The sequence below is a fragment of the Leucoraja erinacea genome, chromosome 21, assembly GCF_028641065.1.
Source record: "Leucoraja erinacea ecotype New England chromosome 21, Leri_hhj_1, whole genome shotgun sequence".
NCBI lineage: Eukaryota > Metazoa > Chordata > Chondrichthyes > Rajiformes > Rajidae > Leucoraja > Leucoraja erinaceus.
The window spans coordinates 27,873,616-27,885,683 of record NC_073397.1 but is presented as its reverse complement, the minus strand read 5'-3'; the positions used below and the strand labels follow the sequence as shown (position 1 = coordinate 27,885,683).

The window sequence follows — 12,068 nt, the reverse complement described above, 5'->3', positions numbered from 1 at the left end:
ATGGTGGTGCTGCCCCGAAGGGCCGAATTGACTCATGCACCAATTTTTCTATGTTTCTAAAACAAATAACAGAAAATGACTCGTTCCCAGAGACATGGTTGAAGTAATTGAACTATAATTGTTGAGCAAGTGTTACATGAGAAAAAAACATTTCAAAGTGAATTTAATTGGCATTCTCTGGGTATTTACTCGAAGTTCAATTTTTATGTATTTGTACATCCGACAATAAGAATGGGAGCACAGTGCATAATCAGTATTTAATCAGGCGTCTTGGTTTGAACAATTTGCTTTAATTACATTTTTCAATCTGTGATGGGAAGACATGATGCCAAACTGACAATTATTCATGGGATTTATCAAACTTGTTGGGGATATAGAGTGAGACTATACACAACAGCAGCTCAATAAATGTTAATTGTCTTTCTTTATCAGCTCGCTTTGGATTTTATGTCTCAGTACTAATTATTTTTCAGAATTTTCAAATGCATTTTCTTGCAGATGGGCAAATGCAGCCACAGGTTCCAGCAACTTTATTGGCAAGGAAAGCAAATTGTTCCAATATGGTCATGGCTTAATTTGACGATTGAGAATTTTCAAAAGGATAATGAGCACAGAATTAATTCAATTTTTCTTTTGTCTTGAGAGAGTCATGTTCAGTGAGATATGCTGGACGTTTAATGCCAACCTGAAAATCATGGCATGATTCAAACTCCTCAATAAATGAATTTCAACAAATAGGCAGCTTTCTGATCCAAGTTATTTCTGGTGCATCCAAGGTCCAGCAGTTTCATATTTGTGATTTTTCTAAAAGTAAAATACAAAACAATAGGTCTTGGGTGTTTACAAGATATCTAAGTTTTGCTAAACCGTAGGTTTTTTGAAATGAGAATAAGTGTAGGTCGGTCGGCCAGAAAGGTCGATCAAAATGATTTTTATTTTAATAAAAACGAACAAAAACTCATGAAGTACGCATGTCTGACTGAACTAACAATAATAGCTCCTGTTGCTGGGAGGAGCGATGACTAACTAACAGACACACCCCAAAAGCCCGCGAAAACCAACACCCCACGGTTACATGAACGCACCGACCAATGAAGAGAGTTCTGTTCTCTCCACCCCACCACAAGGTGCCACTACATAACACAACTTATGTAGCGGCACCTTGTGGTGGGGTGGAGAGAGCAGAACCCTCTTCATTTTATATAAGGAATGCCCAAACTGTGCTCACTTATCTTTTGCTACCTCCTCATGGTCAAAACACATTTTCAGACAATCTACATCATTTAAAAGGCATGAATATCAGGTCTGATTGGTGCTAGGTCATCACGGATATCATCTGAAATCCAGATAAGCATTGTCCTTAAAGATTACTGCCATTTGTTTCTAGATGTACCTTTAAAGCATATCATTAAGAATAATATTAAAACATACAGCAAAATATTGCAAAGAGTTCAGGAAAAGACCATTGTCCCAAATCATGGAGAAAGAAAATATTTTGTTTAAATATTGGCTAACATGCAAGAACAGGTTAGTTCTCTCTCTGGTCCCACTCTGTGCAGAATTTGCCCTTAATCAACACGATACATTTAAAGTTGAATCTGAGGAAGAGTCCCTACCTGAAACGTCACCTATGCACGTTCTTCAGAGACGCTGCCTGACCAGCTGAGATATTGCAGCACTTTGTGTCTTTTTTTGTAACCCAGCTTTTGTAAAAAAGTTTTGTTTTTTTCTACACGATGCATTTAAAGATGCACATCAATGTTCAGTTATCAGACAAACATTGCTTCATCATGCAATGTCAAAGTATTTTACTCCCATATAGGGTTTCAAGGTCAGTTTATTGTCACATGTACCAATTAAGGTGCAGTGAAATTCAAGTTACCATATGGCCATACTAAGTGAAAAGCACAGCCACATCAAAGTTAACATAACCATCCATCACAATGGATTCCGCATTCCTCACTGTGATGGAAGGCAATAAAGTTCAATCTTCCTCTTTGTTAATTCCACAGTTTTCAACTATTTTTGATATGTTAAATGTCTGATTTTGACACATCCAGTTTACAACAGGTGTGTTTTAGTTCAATGGCTTTAATTTATTATCATTTTCCAAAGGCTCTGACTAAAGTTAATTAGGTTAATGGATCAGAGTGTGAAGTTTCAATTGTTAATTGTGTTACAATTTGCATACTTTGCATACAAAGTTAAACTCACAATATCTTTACCTGAGATTATATAGTGATATTTATCTGATTCATTAATTTCTTACTATGCAATTAACAATTCTTCCGGCTGAGAACAAGACAGACTTTCAATATAATCTTATGGGGCGGTTTCACCGAGTTGAAACCAGACACAGAGCAGTGATGAAAGAAGATATAGCGGAGATAGCCAGAGGCAAGTTCAAAGGTGCATATCTTAAGGAAGCCGTGGAGAGGGTTAAGAGAACTAGCATTGTCCTTAGGGAAACTATTTCAGTCTTGGGATTATAACTGTTGAAAACTGTAATTAATAAGGAGGGAGAGAAAGATGCATTCTTGGTCCAAATCAGACAGCAGAATATATGTTTAATTCTGGTCATGGACTAATATGTGATTCAGTAAAACCATGGACACTTCCGAACCAGCTCTTTCGTTAATGCAGTTGTTTGAAATGACAGCACTTGCACCAATCAACCTTCATTTTTCATCTCCCAACTTGGAGTGTGCATGGAATTCCAAACATTGATTTGGTGCACGTTCCCGCCAGCTCCTCAAACATTGGCCATGTGCAGCCTGCTTTGCCTCCAGCATGGCACACTACAAGCGCCGACTAATTAAGAGTTGGAGGTGCCATGTGTTGGCAGGAAATATCACCAGGCAGTGCCCGTGCCTGAATCGCGCATTAATTATGCTGTTCATCTGAATAAAGGGATGATTGCAAGTTGCCGGTGCACAGTACTAAAGCGTTTTGCTATGGCATTCCCTTCCCTAGATATTAGAACTGCAACCAATGGGCTCTCATCACCCTGATTATTCATTGATTACATTTTTTTAAATTTCTAAGAATAAACTTTATTTGGAATAAAAAATACATACAAAACTTGGAATGTTTGCTTGGAATGGGCTGTTGGGAATGGTGGTTGAGGCAGATACGATAGTGGCATTTCAGAGTCTTTTGCGTAGCCATATAACTATGCAAGAAAAGGAGGGGTATGGATTATGTACAGGCAGATAAAGAGTTGGTCTTGCCATCTTGTCCGGCACAGACTCTGTGGGCTGCAGAGCCTGTTCCTGTGCTGTACTGTATTATTTTCCGTGAAACACTTCTCGAAAGAACATCCTACTGCCATCTAACAATGAAAATAATAGATCAGCAGATCTGAAAAGACTTGAACATTCTCTTTGAACTCAAGATCAATTTAAAAAAAAGGTAATGGGTGACGAGACAATGAAGCAAAGGTGCTGGTGGGACCTTGACGGCATTCGGGATTAGTTGGCATAGTTTATGCAGTTGGCAGGTGCTCTTGATGTTAAGAGGGCCTCAATCATTCCCAGCTATTGGTAAAATCACAATCAGCTAGAACGTTTTGAGTGTGTGTGTGTGAGAGAGAGAGAAGATAAGGAAAATAATTTCAAAGGAACAGCTGCTGTTTGAGGAATATTGCAACCAAAGGCATGAATTTAAAGCAAAAGATTATTCCCAAAGCCATCTGGAAAATTCATTAATGAATGTATTTTGTAATTAACCCCTTGAGTGCATTGCGTTATTGAAGTTCACACAACAAAATGCTGGTTAATTTAGTTTAGTTCAAGTTCAAGTTCAAGTTCAAGTGAGTTTATTGCCATGTGTCCCTGATAGAGATACAGTGTGGAAACAGGCCCTTCAGCCCACCGTGTCGGCACCAACCAGCAATCACCCGTATGCTAGGTCTATCCTATGCACTCAGGACAATTTTACAGAAGGCAATTCATCTACAAACCAGCACGTCTTTGGGTGTTGGGAGGAAACCGGAGCACCGGGAGTAAACCCACGCGGTCACCGGGTGAACTTACCAATTCTGTATGGACAGCGCCCATAGTCAGGATGGAACTCAGGGTCTCCTGCGCTGTGAGGTAGCATTCCACCGCTGCGCCACTGTGCCGTCTCAGATGCTACTTACTCATTATTTTGTTCACACGTTACTTTAAGTAATCTCCAAGACATCTAATTAAAGTTCATTAATCACGGCTGTAGTATTTACCATACATTGTGAATGACAAATTTTAAATCCCTCTGCTCATTGAAACTGGGCAGAATGCGAGTTAAAATGCTAACATTACCCTTCGGTTTCTGCCCCACGGCCACTTCAATGCTAATCCAAATCTGAGCTGCGAAAGCACATTTTTGGCAGATGAATCGTTCTTTCCACTGTCACTGAACATAAATAGTGTATTAGTTTATCAGAATTTCAGCATATGTAATTGCAAGTACGTCTCAAATGCAGCATAAGTTTTTATTGAGCTGTTGTATTCAGCAGTGAGTGCTTAAATTTACATTCAGTTCAGATTGCCCTCAAGCTATTAAGATTCAATAGCCTGAATTATTCCGTTTTAGCCCAAGGAGGTTCGAAGTAAACAACATACGGATTTATCCGTGGTTTTCTCTGGATTTTTTTTTAAAGTTTTGAAGAAGTTTCCACACTCTAAATGACCTTGTGTGGGAAGGAACTGCAGATGCTGGTTTAAACCGAAGATAGACACAAAAAGCTGGAGTAACCCAGTGTGTCAGACAGCATCTCTGGACAGAAGGAATAGGTGGCAGGGTCGCGACCTGAAACGTCACCTATTCCTTTTCTCCACAGATGCTGCCTGACCCTCAAAATGATCTTGTCTGCTTTCTATTTAGCTCACAAAAAAATTGAGCAAATTGTCCTTTTTAACAGTTTCAACCTTAATTAAGTAACAAATCCACGTGCAAACATTGCTACTCGACATATTGTTACAATGATAAATGAGCATGTTGAAATACAGGAATAATGACCAGACATTTGTTCAATAGTACATCCAAATGCATAATATGTAATCGCTAATTAACTCATCAATAGAATACATCATAAACAACTGCTGTAAGCATTTTAATTCCTAACTGTAATCTTGATATATATTAACTGGGGGAATATTTCCACAAGATGGTATTTAGCATTAAATACCATATGTTGTAACTATTTTCATCATCATTTACAACTTTAATAGAAGCAAGAGAATAAAGTTTTTACTTGATCAGAAATTGCGTCCCAAATTAGTTTAGAGATACAACATGGAAACAGGCCCTTTGGGCTAGTTCTATGTTATCCCACTTCTTCACCCACTCCCTACTCACTAGGGGCAATTTACAGAGGCCAATTAGCCTACAAACCTACATGTCTTTGGGATGTAGGAAGAAACCAGAGCACTTGGAAGAGTTCCACTCAATTACAGGGACAACGTGCAAACGCCACACAGAGAGCACCTGAGGTCAGGATTGAACCTGGTTCTCCAACGCTGTGAAGTAGTAGCTCTACCAGCTGCGTCACTCTGCTGCCCCAGTACTTACAGTCATCTTTAAAAGTACATTTCTTCCTATTTGATATAGGCAAGTTCAAACTATTCCACCAAGCAGAGACATTAGGCAGGATTTTTAAATAAAAACGTGCTTTAAAAATATTTTTAAATATTTAAGGTTTGTGAGATGAATATTATTGTTCAAACTGGGTCTGTCACAAAAATAAATATTTTTCCCTGTCTTAAATGATTGAAAATGAAGATATTTATCATGTTTCTAGTTGGGATTGTAAATTGTAAATTGTCCCTAGTGTGTAGACTAGTGTTAGTGTATTGGGCGATCGCTATTTGACGCGGACTCGGTGGGCCAAAGGGCCTGTTTCTGTGCCGTATCTCTAAAGTCTAAAATCTAAATTCTAAATCAGGAGGGCTGAGAAGGATATGGTGATTGGAAGGACAGGGTGTCTGGTGATCTGGGAGGGTGCAACTGTGCTTTCACCTCACCAAGTAGGGCAGTGCCCCAAGGTAGCAGGCCGTGTCTGTTTGTTCATTTTCAGTGCTGCCTCAATCACTTCTGGCTGGGACCATGCAGCGGCCAAATGCATGGAATTAGATAGTGGCTAAAGTATGGGATAGGACTGCTCATCCGCCCAGCTCACCCTTGAGCAACACTGCAAAATGCTGATGGAGCCACTCAACCTCGGTCGGAGTGAAGGCCAGTTAACGTATTGTAATGTAAAATAAGGAGCTTCTGAAACATTTAGTACATTTTTACAAATGTCTTACTTTAACAATATGGCAGCACAGTGGCGCCATCGACTATAGGTGCGGCTTATCTGTGGGTTTTCTCCAGGAGCTCCGGTTTCCTCCCCCACTCCAAAGACATATAGGTTTGTAGGTTAATTAGACTGGTATAATTGCAAGTTGTCCCTAGTGTGTAGGATAGTGTTAGTGTGCGGGGATCACTGGTCGGTGTGGACTCATTGCGCCGAAGGGCCTGTTTCAGCAGTGTGTTTCTACACTAAATTAAACAATGTAAGAATATTTTCAACGCATTCAATTTTATATAACTTTATTTCTCTTTTTATTGTTATCGTCCTTGCTAGAGATATTGTTACATCTATTACTGCAAGAGGCACACTCAATAAAACTTATGCAGAAATGATGCACAGTCAATGAATAAGGAAGCTGGCTTGTTTCTGTCACATCTGGTTAATATGTAATGCCAGTTTAATACCCGGGAGTGAAGTTAAAAACCTATCCATGACATTAGCAGCAGTCTCATGAATGATGTGATTAGGATACAGATGGCATTTTAGTGGCTTACTGCGCAAATCAATGGCTGTAAAACAAAACCCTTTTGTTTTATGAGGAAGGAAATGTGGGCAAGCTTTTCTGGATACCCCAGAGTGTCTCGGCCTTCCCTGACCCAGGTGCTGGCACTCTTCGAATGAGAAATGATACGAGTATTCCAACCCAACAGCTAATGTCAGTCGCAGGAGGTCTCCAGGTCACACAGTTTTAACCAGGTCATGATTGTGGAATGTAATTGTGGCCCCCCAGCTCTCTATCCTTTGATCCTCTCTATACTTCGCTAACCTCAGCATTAAAGGGTGCTGTTTGAGAAAGGAGGTGAGGAGGAACCTCTTTAGTCAGAGGGTAGTTAATCTGTGGAACTCATTGCCACAGAGGGCTGTGGAGGCCAAGTCTGTGGATAATTTTAAGGCAGAGATACACAAATTCTTGATTAGAACGGGTGTCAAGGGTTATGGGGAGAAGACAGGAAAATGGGAATAGGAGGCAGAGATCAGCCATGACTGAATGGCAGAGTGGACTCAATAGGCCAATTGGCCTAATTCTACTCCTATAACTTGTGAACTTTGGGATGGCATTACATGAATTGTGGCCCTTACAGGTCATAGAGACAGGCACAAAGCCTGTGATCGGATACATCTCGCAACGAGACAAAAATCATGGGGGGGGGGGGTTTGGGGGTGAGGTGTGCAATTTTAATATTGTCGTGCATGGGTTTAGGGCTCAGTGTGAGGTTAAATGCGACATCATGGGAAACTAGTTCTCAATGGTTCAATGGTAATTTTAGTGTGAAATAAAATTCACACAGAGTGAAATTATTTTCTTACATGCAGTCCAGTAGAGTGTTACCATAACCAAGCATAGTCCATGCTGAGCAAATTATACAAAAATAATCCATGGAGTTTCCACGTTGTGTCTCTAAACTAAACTAGAGTCACAATGGACCACCTACCACAGAAAGATAAATTATGAGGAGCGACTTCAGACATTGGGTCTATTATCATTGGATCTGAAAAGCAAAGAGATGTATTGTTTCATTTTATAAATGTGAAAAACTTATGGCCCTGTCCCACTGTACGAGTTCATCCAAGTGCTCTCCCGTATTTAAAAAAAAATCAAACTCGTGGTAAGCACGTGGAATGAACGTAGCGGGTACGTCGGAGCTCGGGGACGACTATTAGCGGCTCGTAACAATAATGGCAGGTACTCGGGAAACACGGTAAGCTCGGGAAGACTCGTGAAGGATTTTCAACATGTTGAAAAATGTCCACGAGAGCCCCGAGTACCGATGAGCGGCCATTACTGTAAATCATCGAGTTCGAATCAGGGCAAACTCGGGAGAGCTCTTTGAATGAACTCGTACAATGGGACAGGGCTTTATGATAGTGTGAGGAGTGCGAACAGGAGGAACATTATAATGAATGGCCGTCTCTATTAGATTAGAAAGGATGGTAAAAATAATCTTCCATATAGATTGGAATTTTGAGGAATAGAATATTTTGTTGTAGAGATTGGTGGAGGCAAGAGAACGTCTCTCTTTTATGTAACAATTGCTGAATACTTTAAAAAGATCAAACACAAACCTCCAAGGAGTGTACAAGGCTGTGGGATTAGAAAATAACTACTACAAGAGGAATTGAAAATTATTCATAACTGGGTTCAAAATATTTTTTATTCATATCCTACAATCTTTTCTTGGCCTGAGATTCCACAACATGCAAACTTGCAAGGAAGGAGCTGGGGTGGAATTTTTGGTTTTCTAGAAGGCATCAATGAATGGTTTGTTTTAATTTCCATGAATTTTTCATCAATTTGAAATACAAAATAATCAGAGGCTTGTACAATCAGCAAATGCTGTTTAATCTAGGGTCAAAATGAAAACTGGAAAGTCTGTCGACTGTATCAACCTCCCATTTATATTGAAGGGTTTGAAAACTTCAGTGAATTATTTTTCTTTAACCATCCTGACAGTGGTCATCATTAGCCAAGAACTTCACTGTAATAGGCAGGTTCAAACTTTGGCTACAAAAATCACGTTAGAAGCTGAGGTACAGGGCTCCTTCCCTTCGCCTCAGAAGCTTTTCTTCCTTCTATGAGGCATAATTCAGGAGAGTGATAGTGAAATCTTCACTTGCCTGAGTTATAGGACGGTCTGGTCCGGTAACTCACACTCCGAAGCACGATAGAGGTTGCAGAAAGTATTGATGACGTTGGCTGTAATTTTACGGCAGTGCTTGTTACCGATGTATTCGATGGTGTGGAGGCCAATACCCATGATAGACCAGGCAATGTCTACCATTTTGCTCAGCCCAGGATAGATCTTCAGAGATACACATATCAAGATGAAGAAGGGTCTCGACCCGAAACGTCACTCATTCCTTCTCTCCAGAGTTACTCCAGCTTTTTGTGTCTATCCAAGAATATGAAGCCATTGACTCTCCCCACCACCTCTCACTATCTCTCAATGGTGGGGAAAGTCAGTGTCTATGATGGACCATGCAATGTTTACTAGTAATCTTCTTTGATCCTGAGCGTTTTAATTTCCAAACCAGGCTGTGATACAATCTGTTATATCCATGACCACACACCGATAGAGTATTTGTATACATACCAAATCTCCTCAATCTTCTAGGGAAGTTAAGGCATTGATGAGCTATGTGGTTGCATTAATGTTCTTGGGCCTGGCCAGATCTTCATAGATATGCCATTTAGAACGGAGATAAGGAAATCTTTTTCACCCAGAGAGTTGTGAATTTGTGAAATTCTCTGCCTCAGAAGGCAGTGGAAGCCAATTCTCTGGATGCTTTCAAGAGAGAGTTAGATAGAGCTTTTAAAGATAGCGGAGTCAAGGGATATGGGGAGAAGGGCGGAACGGGGTACTGATTGTGAATGTTCAGCCACGATCACAGTGAATGGTGGTGCTGGCTCAAAGGGCTGAATGGCCTACTCCTGTACCTATTGTCTATTGTCTTCCACAGCCTTACTGCTGTTGTGTTTTCTGAAAGCCCTATTGCCTTGACTAAGAAGGTTTCTGATTCAAGTCTGTACAGTGATTACATAATCTAAGCTGACTCCCCAGTGAAATACCTAATTGCCTCTTCAATGTCCAAATTGTGGTTATTGAAGAAATATTTCAACTCAGCGCCTTCTCAACTGAGTATTAAAGTTTCCAGATACTCAGAATGCGCTTCATTAATCCCTATCCCTCCTTTAATTAATATGATTTAAAATTCAAAATCTAAACATTCAACTTTTTCTGTTTGTGAAGAATAGCTACCAGGAGGCTTTGGCGGACAATGGCTCGGCAAAATAGTCACCATGTCTACGTTTGGTCTCGCCAATGTGAAGGAGTCACATCGGGAACACATGATGCAGGTTACAAGAGGTGCACGTGAACCTCTGTCTCACTTCTAGGGTCCTTGGATGGAAGTTAGGGAGGAGGTATAGTGCCAGGTGTTACATCTCATGCGGGTTTAAGGGAAAGTACCTGGGGAGAGGAATTCAACTAGTCCTCTTGTCAATATTCATCCCACCAGTGTGACGAGCCTTTACAATCAGATCTTCATAAGGCAACAATGCACATGTGATGACCCATTCCCCTCAGCTCCACGGGCCAGAGTTTTCAAAATCAACTTCTTAGTGCTCATTCATGTTGATAAATGATAAATTATACCATTAACATTCCTATCAGTTTTCTGAGGCTATCATTTCAGCAGCTACTCATTAATAGAGATGTTACATTAAAATTTAATTTTTACTTTAATATTCTTAGTGTAATGTGTTGCTCTGAACTGTTAAAACAACTTTGTGCATATATATGAGCGAATAAATATGTTAGTATTTGTATCTTCTGCATGTCACTCTGATTAAAAAAAGTATCATCAATTATCAATGAAGACCAAACTCTTCCTTGACAGAAGACTGGAATTAGACTTGCCTGTGGGCAGACTCAACAATATATTTTGAAGACTAGTAATACAGGAAGTAATTTTTGTACATTTTGTCCATGAACAAATCTTTGTTCCCACTTTTAAGCACACTTGTAAAGGATGGGTATACCTTTTAAACAATTCAATTGTAATTTGAAATGGACAACATTGAGCTATTTCGTGGAATGTCTAACAATATTTGGACAATTTATCTATTTCTACATCTATATTTTGATATATCTATAAATGTATCTATATATGTCATCTCCTTCTCCACTTTGTCAGTAATTCAAAAATGTTTTTGCTTTTCCAGACATCTACCCAATTGCACAACTTCATGTTTAATCACATAATTTCAATTAAAATAATCACAGTAACTAATATTTTGCTAACCTCTTTAACACAGCAAACATTTCAGAATGCTGGATGGGATATTAAGCAAAATTCAATGTTGTCACATGACAGGAGATTAGCTGGATGACCGAAATGTGATGTTAATCAGTTTCAAAAATTCTCTTGAAGGAGAAAGGATTTGAAGGAGAAAGTCTTGAAGAGGAATCTTGAGAACTTATATCCTTGGAGGCTATCAGCAGAAGTGACATAGGCAAAAATATTACATTCAGGAAGAAAATAAAAAGTCAGAATTAGAGGTGTGTGAATAATCTTAAAGAAATGTGAAGATTGGAAATTTTTTAAAAGGGCCAAGACTGCAAAGGGAACAAAAATGCACCTGTGTTTTTTCTAGTGAATACTAAGATGGTAAATTGACAGGAATCGTGTGAACAATATAGTTCTGGATGTTGTCTATCATAAGAGCACAAGAACCCAGAGCAGGAGCAGGCCAAAGATAGACACAAATAGCTGCAGTAACTCAGCGGGACAGGCAGCATATCTAGAGAGAAGGAATGGTTGATGTTTCAAATCAAGACCCTTCTTTAGAGAAGTCATTCATTCCTTCTCTCCAGAGATCCTGCCCGTCATGCTGAGTTACTCCAGCACTTTGTGTCTATCTTCGGTTTAAACCAGCATCTGCAGTTCCTTCCAACACATAGTCGGTCATCTGTCCCTTCAAACCAGGTGTACTGGTTCATCAAGATCATAGGCTGCACTTCTTCCTTGCCACCATTATCTTGCACTATCCCTATCTCCCTCTCCTTAATATTCACAAATCTACCAATCTCTCTTTTATATGAATTTAATGAACAAGTTGGTGCATTGCCACAGACTCAATGCAGATGGCTTTACTTTTGACTTTAGACTTTAGAGACACAGCAGGGAAACAGGTTATTCAGCCCACCGAGTCCATGCCGACCACCAATCACCC

General features: G+C 39.7%; 1 long non-coding RNA gene across 2 annotated transcripts in view; it reads left to right on the top strand.

The window, feature by feature from the left end:
* The window catches only part of LOC129707436 (uncharacterized), a 79,943-nt gene that overhangs the window by 50,888 nt on the left and 16,987 nt on the right, over nucleotides 1-12,068 (top strand). The window contains exon 3 of one of the 2 annotated variants that reach the window (XR_008725181.1): nucleotides 499-795. The exons of the other annotated variant lie outside the window; for it this stretch is intronic. This is a non-coding gene — a long non-coding RNA (uncharacterized LOC129707436). Of the gene's footprint in view, nucleotides 1-498; nucleotides 796-12,068 lie in introns of those variants that run through there. 2 annotated transcript variants of the gene reach the window in all.